General features: G+C 50.4%; 1 protein-coding gene across 4 annotated transcripts in view; it reads left to right on the plus strand.

Moving 5' to 3' along the window:
* The window catches only part of RBM47 (RNA binding motif protein 47), a 161,114-nt gene that overhangs the window by 58,671 nt on the left and 88,898 nt on the right, over nucleotides 1–13,545 (plus strand). The gene's annotated exons all lie outside the window — the stretch shown is intronic.

Below are 13,545 nucleotides of genomic sequence, written 5' to 3' on the forward strand. Positions count from 1 at the left end.
TCTGTCTCCACCTGCACCCTTTCCCCCTGCTGAGTCTCAGGCTCTGTTATCTATCCCACTGGGGCAAGAGAATATTTTTTGGTAGTGTCCGGGGTCCTGAACATTATATCTATCCATTATTTTCTGAAAGCCTAAGCAAGATAGGAGATTCTTGTATTCTAGAAGGAAACTGAATTATCCTAGTAGGTTGTACTCTTCCCCCAGTCCTATTGATCATTTCCTGGTGCTTTTTATCTGGTAATAAACCCACGGATGTGTTGCCCGTGTTGTTTACTTTTCTTACTTTAAAGCCACACCTTTCCTAGCCTGCAGAGATTCCTTGTGTATTTGTCCCCATTGGCTAAGTGGCAATTATGAAAGACCCCAGAGTGACAGTGGTGCGCCCAGTAGAAATGTATTTCTGGCCTACATAGTGTTTCTGGGTGTGCGTGTGTGCGCATACATGTGCAAGTGGGGGTGGCTGGCCTTGAACTCTTGGAGCTCCCCACTGACAGTGGCTTTGCCTTTGCGAACACGTGATGACGTGGTGTCCAAGGTCGCCTGCGTGCCACTGTGCAGTTGCCAGAGGAGGAATAGAGTCCAGAGGGGAGTGTGTGCGAGTGCGTGTTACGGGCCAGGCCCGCATGGTGTCTTGATGGTGCGTGTGCCTTCCCTTCCGTTCCCGGGCCAGAGCCAAGTCCGATGTCCGTACCTCAGTGCAGCGTGGGAACTGCATTCCCCCTGGGGTCCACTGACGGGGTGACCCCCACATAACCTGCAAACACACTTTGCAGCAGCTACGACTGTCAACGTGTGCTGGTGAGGGGTTCACCTGGGGAACATGCCCTGCACCCCTGCGGTCCTGTCCCTGGGTCATCTCCATTTTCAGGGGTAGCCTTGGTACACAGGGAGGGGTGTTTGTTGCCTCTCTGAATGAGGCAAGTTCAGCGGGGGGGGGGGGGGGGGGGGGGCAGCTCAGCGGGTAGGAGCACCCACTTCCCACACTTCCCCCTCTGAGCACCACCATGGGGGTAGCAGGAGCGGCCCTGGACATAACCTTGAGAGAGCCGTTTGCCCTTCCTCTCGGTTTTCTTATCTAGATCGGTGAGCAGATAGCTGGGTGTTTCACAATTCTAGGACTTGGGCACAAATCGGAGAATTTTGTCCTCGGTGTTCCTCTGGGGTGATTGCAGTACAATCAAGTTTGGAGGGTATTTTGCAACCTTTATAATCGTGTAATTAAAAAACTCAGGGGTTCCACAGATCACTCAAGTGTTTATTGTTTAACTGCTGTTTCGGAAGCGGAACCCACGCATAAGGGGGACCTGCCTAGTTGAGGGGTGAGCGCTTTGGGGCCACTACCCACCCTAAAGCCTACTTTTGATTTTAATGCCGGTTTAATGTAGGGGTGAATCTCTTTGGGATAATTCAAAAAGTGCATTCACCCGGCCCTTGGGGTGTGGCATTTGGGACATCAGATGCTCCACTGTGTGGTCTCTCGGCCCTCAGCAAAGTCTTCATCGTCTCGGTCACAGCGCTCCTGCGGGCCCTCCATGGTCCGCTGTTGGTGCGATGCACTGTAGTTTGGGGGAGCAGTCGTTGTGAATGGAAAGGAAGTGTTGGGTGGGCAGGTTATGTACAGAAGGTAACTGTTGCAAGAACAGCGTACTAGACATGTATCAGTATATGTGGGCTTGGGCAGAACCAGGCCAGGCTGTTGAAGCAAGTAGAGTGCCTATTTCCCTAGGGCACTGGGCTAAGTGTTACGTTACCATTTCCCAGTGTGCCATTAGCTTTGGCTACCTCACATCTGCTGATCTTCTGAATAGCACATCATGTGGGATTTTGATGGGAGGCAGAATTAAAAAAAATTTTTTTTTAATTTTATTTATTTGGAAGCTAGAGACAGAGAGAGCTCCTCCGTCCACTGGTTCACTTCCCAAATGCCCATAACATCCAGGGCTGGGCCAGGCCAAAGCCAGGAGCTCCATCTGAGACCCCACGTGGGTGGTAGGGAGCCATGTACTTGAGCTGTCACCTGGTGCTTCCCAGGGGTTAACAGGCAGTTGGAGAGGAGAGGGGTGTGGTCATCCCAGATGGCATCCTAACTGCTGATCCGAACGCCTGCTGTGCTGGGAGCAGGACGTGAGCATTTCTGTGACTTCACTTGGTAAGACTGGGAGAAAGGCTCAGGGCAAGAGGGCTCTGGGTTTCATAATAAACACTGTTGTGCTAGTATTTCTGAGAGCATTGGAAGAAACCCCACCTCCTCCATGTAACGTTGACTGTGTTGCCTGTACAGGCCCACGCCCTCACTAGCCCAGGTGAATTGCCGGAGAAGTGTGGTTGACAGACTTGCCTGGAGGTTAGAATGACTGGGGTGCTGTTGGAAATGAGGTGTACGGACCCCTCTATGGGAACTGCTGGTGTAGAGGCTCCAGAACGAGGCCCAGGGGTCAGATTTTTAAACACTGCCGTGGCGCACTTGTCCCCGGCCTTTCAGAAGAGAGACGCTGGGAGAGGCAGGTGACATCTGGGTGAGAGATCCTATCACCACCACAGGGGACAGAAGACCCAGTGACCCGATAGCACAGCGACAGCCTGATGCAGGCCCTGCACCTGTGTTCCTTGACGACTGAAAACAGATTCCTTTGGGGGATATGGCCACACTGTCTTCCTCTGGGTGGCCGTGGGTGGGTGGTGAGGAGGAGCCATGTCATATTTCGATCATTTTCCCAGTTTTATGAGAACTGGGGAGGCGGAAGACCCAGCATTTCACAACAAAAACCCTCCTTTCAGTGGAATGACCTTGACTTTGAGACCACTCCTTCCAGAATTCTTTTCCTGGTCCTGGCTCCTAGGGGCTCTAACCTTCCCCTCTCCTGGCTTTTCTAGGCTTAAGAAGCAGTGCATGCTTCCTTCTGAGAGTTGGATTTCTTTTCCTTTAACCATGTTGATCTACAGTCTGATTACAGGTAGACCGGGTGGTGTCTGTCTTTTGACTTTGCATTTCTTTAAAATCTAATGGATTTTGTGGATCATCTCGGGGGGGCGGGGGTGTTCCCTGGATTGTAATCTTACTCTACTGGTTGTGAAGCATGAAGCCGACTTCATCATGGCCTTTACAGTGAGTAAATGTACACGTGGCTCCTTGGAGAAATGTTAAAAGTGCCCACATTAATTTGGCGTACTTATAGAGCGGATGAAGCAGTTTTGTGATCCTCTAGTGAATGCTAAGGAACTGGCCGGAGGAACACTTGAAGGCGCAACAGGGATTTCTCCATAGTGGACGGAGCCTCTCTTTTAAACAATGGAGCAATCCCTGGAAGAGCAAGGATGACGTCCCAGCCTGCCCCCTAGATAATCGCTCTGAGCTCCAGTTGCCGGCACTGACTGTGTGTCTAACAGTCGCCACCTTGCTTGGCTGTTGGGAGCCTTAAAACCAGACCTGGGGTCTGGCCTAACCCCACCCCATAGCCAGTGCTAAAGACGGGGCTAAAGATGTAATGGGGGAAAAGGGAGCAGCAGCAGCCTGGGATTTGTTCTGGTGGTCAGCAGGCAGAGGGTGTTGTATGCACAGGTGGGCGGGGCTGGGTGGGGTCCTTACCCCACCCCCCACCCCAGTCTGCTTGGGCTTACACGTGACAAAGGCCAGCACTGAGAGGAGACAGGGAGAGCCCGGTACCATTGAATCTGAGCCGGCTGTATTGTGTGTTCTGGTTAGATTTATGAAACACTTGATCTCGGAGAGGGGACTCTGCGCTCCGTGGCTCAGCTGCGAGCGGGGAGAAGATGCTGGGCCTGGTGCCTGCGCCATGGGAAGGTGGGGACAACCACGGCTCTGCTCTCCTGTCTTCAAGTCTGCGCAGCGGGAGCTGGTGAATCCCGCAACAGCTGCTGACCCAGGCCGTGTTAGAAATTCCTGGGGATTGTGCAAACTCTGAGCGACTTGGCTGAGGTGGACGTCAGCATCCTGGCTGACCACTCTCTGGTTTTTCAGCTGTTGTGCCCCGACAAGGGCCAGGCTGGAGAAATGAGATGAGGGTAATGTCCCAAAAGCGAGTGCCTGGTTGTGGGTGAGTGTTTCACAGACCTACTTGCTCATCTGTGCCACAGCCGCCCAGCTGTTGCAAATACTCTGACCAAGGAGGAAGAAAAGGTTAAGGACTAAGGACTGCTTGAAACAGATAGATTTAAAGGAACACCGAGTTATCTTTTGTTTGTGGTTTGTTGTCAGGGCTGGGGCCTGTTCTGTGCTGCCAGCAGGAATCAGGAATTGAGAAATGAGAACAAGTGTTCTTTCTACCCTATAATAAAGGACCTGACTTGGCAAAAACAACAGAAAGTCTACTTTTTGCACTATGGAGCATCTTCCCAACTTGAGTGGAGCCCTTGGCGATGGAGGAGGGGTGGGAGGGGCTGTAGAAGCCCTTTGCTGAGTTAGCATTTCTCTGTCGTGGTGTTGCTCAGCCATGGAGCAGAGATAGAATCTGTACTTTATGTCTAAACAACACTTCAGGTTTTCTTCCCTGGCGCTCTTAAAAATTTAGAGGAAATCTCCCATGTGTGCTTCAGGTTTGCTCATTTGACAGCCTTTGGGGCTTTTGAGAGAAAATCCAGCCTATTTGCGTAGTTAGTGTGAAGCCCCCCACTCCATGTCGCTTGATTCTTTGTTGCAGTGGGCTAACCATAGTCTGTCCTCTCTTAGCCTCTGTAATTGCTTTAGGACACACAGTCAGATTTCTGTTTAGACTGGAAGAATACTTGCCAAGCCCCTCTCTTGCAGGTGTCAGTTCTGTGAACAAGGCACACAGTCCCTGCCTGCTTTAGCTTGTGTTCTGGTTAGGTTACAGTGGCCGTCAGTATCTGTGTAATGGTGGGGTATTATGTCCTGTGGTGAGAGAAAGGCTGGAGCTGCCCTCTTCACCACAGTGACCAGCTCAACGCTGGGCACCTAGCAGGGGCTCAGCAGCTGTTTCTAAGAACCAGTGATTGAATTGATGAATGTCTAGTGCTTGAGGTTCCCTTCCACTTGGGACCCCATGCACTTGGAGTGCATGGATTTGAGCCCCAGCTCTGCCTCCTGGTCATGTGTTACTCTGGGAGGCAGCAGATAATGCTCTAGGATTCCCACAGTGGGAATCCTGGATTGAGTTTGCTGATCCTAGCTTCATCCTGCCTCAGCCCTGGCTCTGGGCATTTGGGGAGTGAACCAGTAAGCGGGAGATTGGTCTCTGTCTCTGCCTTCCTGCTCTCTGCCTCTCACATAAACAAGATAAAGTTGATTGTTTTAAAATCATAAAGGCCAATATAGAAAGTCTTTCTAAATTTCATGAAAAATGAGTATTATGGAAAAGTGTGGATTTCAAAATATTTTGCGCAAAAATGAACAGCTTTTAATTCTTCTCTCCATGCTTTTTTTTAAAGTACCCCTGTAACATACCCTAAGTTCTCAGCGAGGAAAAATGATTCCTGAACATGTGTTGATGAGATCCTCTTTTGCATGAACCCATCTGAATTCAAATGCCAGTTTGCACAAACTGATAGTCACTTAATCTTTCTGAGCCTCAGTTTCCCCATCTGCGGGCAACAAGAGTAACAGTCCTTGCTTTAAGCTGCAAAGGAAGCAGTGGTGTAGAAAGAGTGGGTGTAAGACACCACTCACTACAAGAGCTTTGAGGAGTGTGAGATGCTTTCGTCTGTATTTGTTGTCCTTCGATCTGGTTGAGAAGACAGGATACAAACAGGGTAGAAGTTAAGTAAGAACAACAAAGTTAAGCAATAATCAGAACAATTGCGATGTCAGGTCAGTGGGTAGAGTGATGAGCTGCCAAGTCACACTGGCCACGCAGTAATGCTTTCATGGTTCAGGGCTTGAGTGTGTCTGCTAGAGGAGTGCTGGCCGGCCCCTGATCCTTGCTTGTGGAATCAAGACCCATTCATTCATTCAGCAAATACAAGGGGTCTTCAAAAATTCATGGAAAAATGCATGTTATAAAAAATCTATGCATGGATTAAAAAAACTTTTTTGCATGAAAACATCTCTTTTGATTCTATTTTCCATAGACTTTATAAAGTGCCCTCATATTTATTGAGTCATCCGATGTGTCAGGTGCTGTGCTACCCTCTAGGGGCATAGAGGCGAGCAAACCGACAAGGACCCTGTCTTGGTGGGAACTGCATAGTATTTAATTGCTACCCGTGATGAGTGCTGTAAGGGAAAGCTTATGGGGGAGGCCGTCTAACTTGGGGCGTGGAGGAAGCGGCCCTTTTTCTGCCATCAAAGAGTGGAATTCACAACAAGTACTTGGCAGAGTAAGAGCGCTGCTGGCCCATATTAAACAGCAACTTTTATTTCTATAATAAAAGCTGGAACACAATTTATAATTGTTTTACATCTGGGACATTAGGGAAAAGTCAGCTTTTAATGAACTTAGGCTCCTGCATGTGCTTGTCTCTACCCCAACACACACAACCTGTAGCCCTGGTCTGGGAGAGTCCTCCATGATCAGTTGCTTGTCCAGCAAAGCAGGTGTGTGCTCAGACATTCTGGAAGAAATGAAGTTTGTAGACAGTCTCATCAGAAAACAGCATTTCTCTTGCTAGATCACTTCTAAGATATGCTTGGTTTTTCAGAGTTGTTGTCTTAGCTCGCTCTTTGGGAGGCATAGGTCTGGGGCCAGTGCAGTGAGATAATACATGTGAAGTGCCATGCCAGGAGACACCAAGCAAGTGTGAGCTTTTGTAAAACGAACTGATTTGTTATTCCAAAGCCACTGTCGGCTTTTGAGTTATCTTTTGGTCTCTTGTCTTTTCCTAGGTATTTTCCATGCCAGGCTGTTGGAATCATGTTAGACTCAGACAAGCCTGAGATGAACTCTTGTGCTTGGTGCGCTGTCAGATTCCCCTTAGAAAGGACGGGAAGGACTGGCACATGACTGGAGTGACTGGACGTGGTTCTGGGACAGGAAGTGATCGCTGGAACAGCCACGAGAGGAAGTCCCTGCCGTTGAATGAGCACTTAGAGCAGGATTGAGCATTGGTTCCTTAGGCGCGTTTGTGCTGAGCCCAATCTTTGTTCCGGGCGCCGTGCTGGGCCCTAGAGTTAGAGCTGCACCAGGCACCGCGCACCCTTTCAGTCATCCTGGGTCTCCAGCTGTATGCACCGTCAGTCGGAGCCTGCAGACACGAGCTAACCCCCGTGCACCTGTGTCCTTAGTGTCAGAACACAAGGACCGGAGTAGTTGTGACTGAGGCCCCATCTCGCCTTCGCCTGTCTGTCATCTCAAAGAATTCCTACCCAGAGGCTGTTGGTTCACCACTCTTGTCAACCCTGGGATTCAAGGAAAGGGGCTGGGCTTTTCTTGCAATAAGAGGGACTTGAGGCTGACTTAAGGAAGGACTCGGTGGTGCTGGTGTTGGGGCAGATCGGGTCAATGCTCATGGTCTACCCAGACAGGTGGTTTTATTTCTCCAACTCTGACAGCGCCAGACCCTGTTTAGGAGCTGGGGGGTCCTGTGGGGAGGAAGAGGAAGTCCTTTCTCATCGAGCTCACACTCAGTGGGCCGCACAGGCACTGAAGACTGATAAAAATGAACAGTATTGTGATTTCAAATAATAGTAAGTGCAAGGAAGGAAAATAAGATAAGGGAAAGGAGAGAAAGTGCAGGGTTGGGGGGGTGAGAGGAGAGAGAGAAAGATCTTTCATATGCTGGTTCACTCCCCAAATGGCTCCAATAGCCTGGGCTGGGCCAGGCCGAAACCAGGAGCCAGAACTCCATCCACATTTCCCACGTGGATGGCAGGAACTCGGGTATTGAGCTGTCAATGGCTGCCTCCTGGGGCATGTTAGCAGGGAGCTGTATTGGAAGCAGAATAATGGGATTCAGGACTGGAACCAGCACTGTGATCCAGCACTCTGATAGGAGATGTGGGTGTCTAAGTAGCAGCTTAACCTGCTGCGCCTCAATGCCTGTCCCTGGAGGGCTCTTTTTTTTTTTTTTTTTTTTTTTTGAAGTTACAGAGAGAGACAGATTTTCCACCCACTGGTTAATTCCACAGGTGGCCGCAAATGTCCAGGCTGGGCTATGCCAAAGACAGGAGCCAGGAGCTTCATCCGGGTTGGGTCTCCCACATAGGTGCAGGGGCTAAAAGCACTTGGGCCATCTTCCGCTGCTTTACCAGGAACATTAACAGGGAGCTGGATCAGAAGTGGAGCAGCCAGGAGTTAATCTGGTGCCCAGATAGGTGGCGGCTTTACCCGCTATACCGGCTTTTTAAAAGAAGTAGTCAGGGAAGACTTTTTGGAGGAAGTGACATTTGGGCAGAGACCTAAATCCAGGCAGGACAGGAGCTCTGGGAGAAAAGGGGATAGAGAAGGATGGGAAGGGAAATTGCAACTCTAGACGGGGTGGAGGTTGGGGTGAGCCTCAGTGCTGAGACCGGGAGATGGATGAGCCGTCTGGTTGAGGAGCAGTCAGGAGGCAGGTGGTGTGGCCAGGCCAGGCAGAGAGTTGGAGAGGGGCAGGGAAGGAAGTGGAAAGGAACTCGGGATGCAGCCTCTGGGAGGGGTCTTTGGGAAAGACTTTGAGTTTTATTCCAAGTGGGAGGAGTAGCTATTGAAAGAGATTTGAGAAAGAACGTACCATGAATAGATTTCTACAGGAAGATCGATCTACTGGGGTGGGCAGCCACTTACAGGCGGGAGTCCACCCCTGGTTGGGGTTAATTCAGTCCGGCCTGTCCCTGCAGGATCTGGGCTGGCTGGATTTTTCCCAGCTCAACAGCTGAAAGACAGCACCTATTTTTGTCTACTGCAGCATAGCCGTCTCTTCAGGAGTCGTAGGAATTCTGTAGTTTCCTTTTGAATGGGGTCCTGCATGGAGATGGGTTTCTTTCTGAAGAGAACACTTGGCTGTGGTCATCTTCTATCTTCTTAGTGCAGCCTTTGCAACTGATCCTTCCTCCTTTCCCATTTTCCCTTCTTCCTGTCTACTTCCTTCTCCCCCTCCCCTTTCAAAACAGTGCTTATTATTTTATTCGCTACCAGAATTCCTTATTCGAATGTTAATGTAAAACTTAAATGTGGTGGTGGAGGCAGGTGGGCGTTTGGCACAGTGGCTACAGGTGACACACCACGCAGCGCCCCTGCATCAGCAGCAGGTGACGGCTCTGTACCTGGATCCTTACCACCCACATCAGAGACCTGGACTGAGTTCCGGGCTCCTCGCTTAGGCCTCGCCCAGCCCTGGCTATTGCCAGCATTTGGGGGAGTGAACCAGTGGGTGAGATCTCTCTCTTCCTGTCTCTCTCTCTCTCTTTCTCTCTTCCTGTCTTTCAAATAAACTTGAAAAAAAAATATTTTTTTTTTACAATGAGATTATACCATCTTTGAATCTGTGAGCCTCAGACCGTACTGACCCTGTAGCAACCCTATTTTCTTCGTTATCTAAAAGTGTGACCCAAGCCCATGCTGATGCTTGGAAGCAGGTGGGTATCTCAGCCACAGTCACACTTGTGGGCAGCCTGGCCTGGCTGCCTGCAGCTCACTAACTGCCCACTTTTGCGCTTGGGAAATACGTATCCAAACCACAAGAGGGCAGCTCGTCCCGGGAAGCTCTGCATAGAAAAGTGCTGGCCCTGGACGTAGGCTAATGAGGGCAAAGACATCCAGGACTTTTCCAGCACGTTTCTTGCCTAAGGGAGCTTTTGTGCATTCTTAGCCAGTTTCTTGCATTCAAAGAGAGAGTGATTTGGGAAACTGAAGGTTTTAAGGCAAGTTCTTTGATGCCAATCTGTTTCTCTTTCTGTAATATAACCCCTCTTCCCCCTTGGGTCTTCTTTTTCCCTTATCCACCCTCTGCGTTGGGCTCCAGCTGACCTGTAATGCATTTCACACACTCTAAGTGATGACTTGCCTGCTGCATTCAGCACGGAACCCCTGCCTTGGTTACAACAGAGAAATCTCCATCTTTCTGGAGAGTTCTCATGTGCCCCTTGACAGTCTCTCCTCCTCACAGGCGCCGCGTCCCTTTGGATCTTTAATCCTTGAAAAATGTTTACCCTAGACGGAGTGTTTTATCACTTTAAAGTAATGGTTACTCGTAGAAGGTTCTGGGAGAGCCCTGCAGAAACACCAGGAAGTCCAGTCCGGCTCCAATCCCAGATAGCTCTATAAGATTTTTCCCTGGGTAGCCGTGGTGGTTGTTGTAAGCTGGCTTGCACTGGCTGAGAGGGAGAGCTGTCATGATGTGCATAATCTCCAATTTCCCATTTGTTCGGGTTTATTTCTGCCTTGGTTAACATTTATTGCACTTAAGGACTTCTGTTAATTAACTCACGGAATCTTCCCTACAAGGAAAGTGCTATTATTATTCCATATTTACGGTCAGGGGAGAATAGGAGGAAACTGAGGCACAGTCACCCGTAGCTTTAACTGTGAGCAGATGATGCGAGGGCATGTGCCTGGCGCAGCCTCCTCTGTTGGAGCACCTGCCTGGAAGCCTGGCTCTGGCTCCCTGGGAGTCATGGGTGATAGCTCAAGGAACTGGGTTCCTGCCACCCTCAAAGGACACTGAAATTGAGCTCCTGGCTTTGGCCCTGGCCCAGCCACACCTGTTGCAGGCATGTGGGGAGTGAACCAGCAGGTGGAATCTCTTATTCGTGTTCTCTCTCTTTCTGAATGAAATTGGATTCCTAATATGAAATGAAGACAAGTGAAATTAGAAGTTTCTTAAGAAAAGCATTTTCTCATTAATCGATGTAGTCCCCAGGTTCCAAAGCCGGCGCTGCTCTTTCCCTACGCGATGTCCTTGGGCAATGTCGCCTGTTGCCATGGCTGAATGCCCCCATCCTGTTTCCTGTTCCTGCCTTTAGCGCACCCTGCCGGCCGTCCTCTGCGCGCGTTCAGGGTGATCTTTCGTACCTGCGGCTCTGGTAGTGTCGCCCTCCCGATGAGCCTTCTGGTCCCTTGCCTTGTTTGGTTGCATGTTCGTTGCCCACCCCCAGTTTGGCTGTGCCCATCTCCCACAGTGCTGTACTCACTCGTGTCCCTGCATCCCTGCCTGCTGAGCGAGCTGTAACTTCTGCAGAGCCTGGTGGCTCCGGTCTTCCTTCCCTAGGCACACCCCCCACCCTTGCCCCGGCTGCACAGACCTTCTGTCCGGGTTCCACGGCCCCTCGCCTGTTACAGCCAGGGTCACATTGTTTTCATCTTTCTCCAACTCTGCATCCCACAGGGTGGGCAGTAGCTTTGGCTTTTCCACTTGGCATTTCTAGCCTAGCTCAGTACCTGGGCTTTCTAGCCTCACCATGAAGGCAGAGGACGCATCCATTTCATCCACTGCTACTGTCGTAGCCCCTGGCCCAGGGCCTGGCCTGTGATAGGTGCTCAGTTAATGTTTCTTGACCGCGAGGCTGGTGCATGGTTTGAAATGTCAGACTGTAGTGGGGTAGCCCAGGGATTGCAGCCAGAATGTCCACCAGCATAACCAAGCCGTGGCTGTATCTTACGTGGCCTCACAGAACCGTAAAGTTCCTGAAGATGCCCTCCTGTGTCGCGCTCCTGGCGTTGTGGACTTAGCCTGCTTCCCTTGTGTGTGACCGCCCGGTCCTGTGACAGAGGTGCGGGGGTGTGGGTTAGCAGGGCCTCGGGTTTATTGTTCTAGCTGCCGTTGCCACAGACGGGGTGGTTCCACCAGCAGAAGCGCATTTCCTCCCAGTCGTGGCGGCTGCAAGTCCAAGATCCACGGCTCAGCAGGGCTGGTTTCTCCCGAGGGCGCTCCACTTGCTTTCTCACCACATCCTTCCACGGCCACCCCTTGGTCTGTGTCGTCTGTGTCCTAATCTCTTGCATAAGGACACCAGCCACATTGGACGAGGGCACACCCCCAGGGACCTCTTGCAAGACCCTGCCTCCAAATGCAGCCACAGATTTGAGACACGGGAGGCTGGGACTTAGACAAATGAGGCGGGGGAGTTGGCAGCATTTATCCCATCCCAGGCAGGGACAGGCGCTCTTAGGCCCAAGGGGCTCTTCCCTGGTCTGCTGCCTGTGTTACAACATGGCAATAAGGGGAGCCCAGGAGCCATCAGGGAGAGCATTCTGTTCACCGAGGCACCTGCTCCCACACCTGATCTCCACGCTGCTCACGCTGACCTTGGCCTTCATGTTTCTTCCACAGTTGACATTCAGTCAAAATTCTAGGTAGAGTTTCGGTGCTTTTCAGATTGGAAAGGCACACTCTTTCCTTCTGTTCCTCCGAAACTGATGTGTGGACTACTGCTAGGATTCTTTCCAAGGGTTCAGTGGGCAGTGGGGCTAAAAGCCATAGGATGACATGGTGCCGCCTCCGTTTGCTGTAAGCAAACAGCCAGGTCTTTTATTGTGCTTGATATGGGTACTCGTGATACAGGTTGGTCCCAGAGGAGCAAGTCAAACGCCAAGTTACTGTGGGTCAAAGTTCCTTCAAGTGCTGTGCGTTAATCAAAAACTAAACCTTGGTTAATTTGGCCACTGAGCTGGGAAGAACTTTGGAACAAGTGATTACCGAGTTGGACTGCAGGACTCAGGCATAATCCAGTGCTTTCTTACCTAGGAGGAAGGTGATCTTTCTCTGGGAGGCGCTTATCAACATGGTCCGAGGCATTCCTTTTTTTTTTTTTTTTTTTTTAAGATTTATTTATTTATTTGAAAGGATTATAGAGAGCAACAGATACATACACACACACAAACACGGAAAGAGGGAGGGGCAGGGAGGGAGGGAGAGACAGAGAGAGAGATCTTCCATTTCCGGTTCACTCCTCATATGGCTGCAATGACAGGGGCTACACAAGGCCAAAGGCAGGAGCCCGGAACTCCCTCCTGTGTGGGTGCAGGGCCCAAGCACTTGGGCCATCCTCCACTGCCTTCCTAGGCACATCAGCAGGGAGCTGAATGGAAAGTGGAGCTTGAACCAGTACCTCTATGGGATGCTGGCATTGCAAATGGCAGCTTAACCCGCTGCATCCCCACGTCAGCTCCGTCTTGTTCATTCCTGGTAAGGTGGTATTGTAATCAAATCTGCTGTGTGGAACTAAGCTAATCAAAAAATACTTAACCATGAAGCTGAATGGGTAGGGAATATATTATTTAGATAGGTGCGGAAAAGCCAGCTCTTAAGGGCTTCCATAGTTGAAGGAACATTTCAAGCATGAGTCAAAATGTTTGAAACAGTTTTGCATGTTTGGCAATTTACCTCAAAACCCACAATTTAACGTACCTCTGCAGAAAGAATTTTAAATGAATGTGATAATCCTAGCTGCCTGTTGCTGAGTGTTTTCTCTGGCCACAAGGGTTTCATATCTGCTAGGCCCATATGGGATGAGCAAACCAAGTGAGGTGCCGGAAATCACCCAGCCTAGCAAGCAGTGGAGTTGAGCGCTGAGTGCCGGGGACACCTGCGAGCTTCCTGTCCCTGTTTCTGTGCCCCTTTATACAAGGGCAGCTCACCAGGCTCATGGACAATGGAATTAGAAGACAGTTTCGGTGCAAAAAATTCTGAAAGCCATGCCTAGTTTTCCCCTCC

The sequence above is a fragment of the Lepus europaeus genome, chromosome 16 (genome assembly GCF_033115175.1).
Source record: "Lepus europaeus isolate LE1 chromosome 16, mLepTim1.pri, whole genome shotgun sequence".
Lineage (NCBI taxonomy): Eukaryota > Metazoa > Chordata > Mammalia > Lagomorpha > Leporidae > Lepus > Lepus europaeus.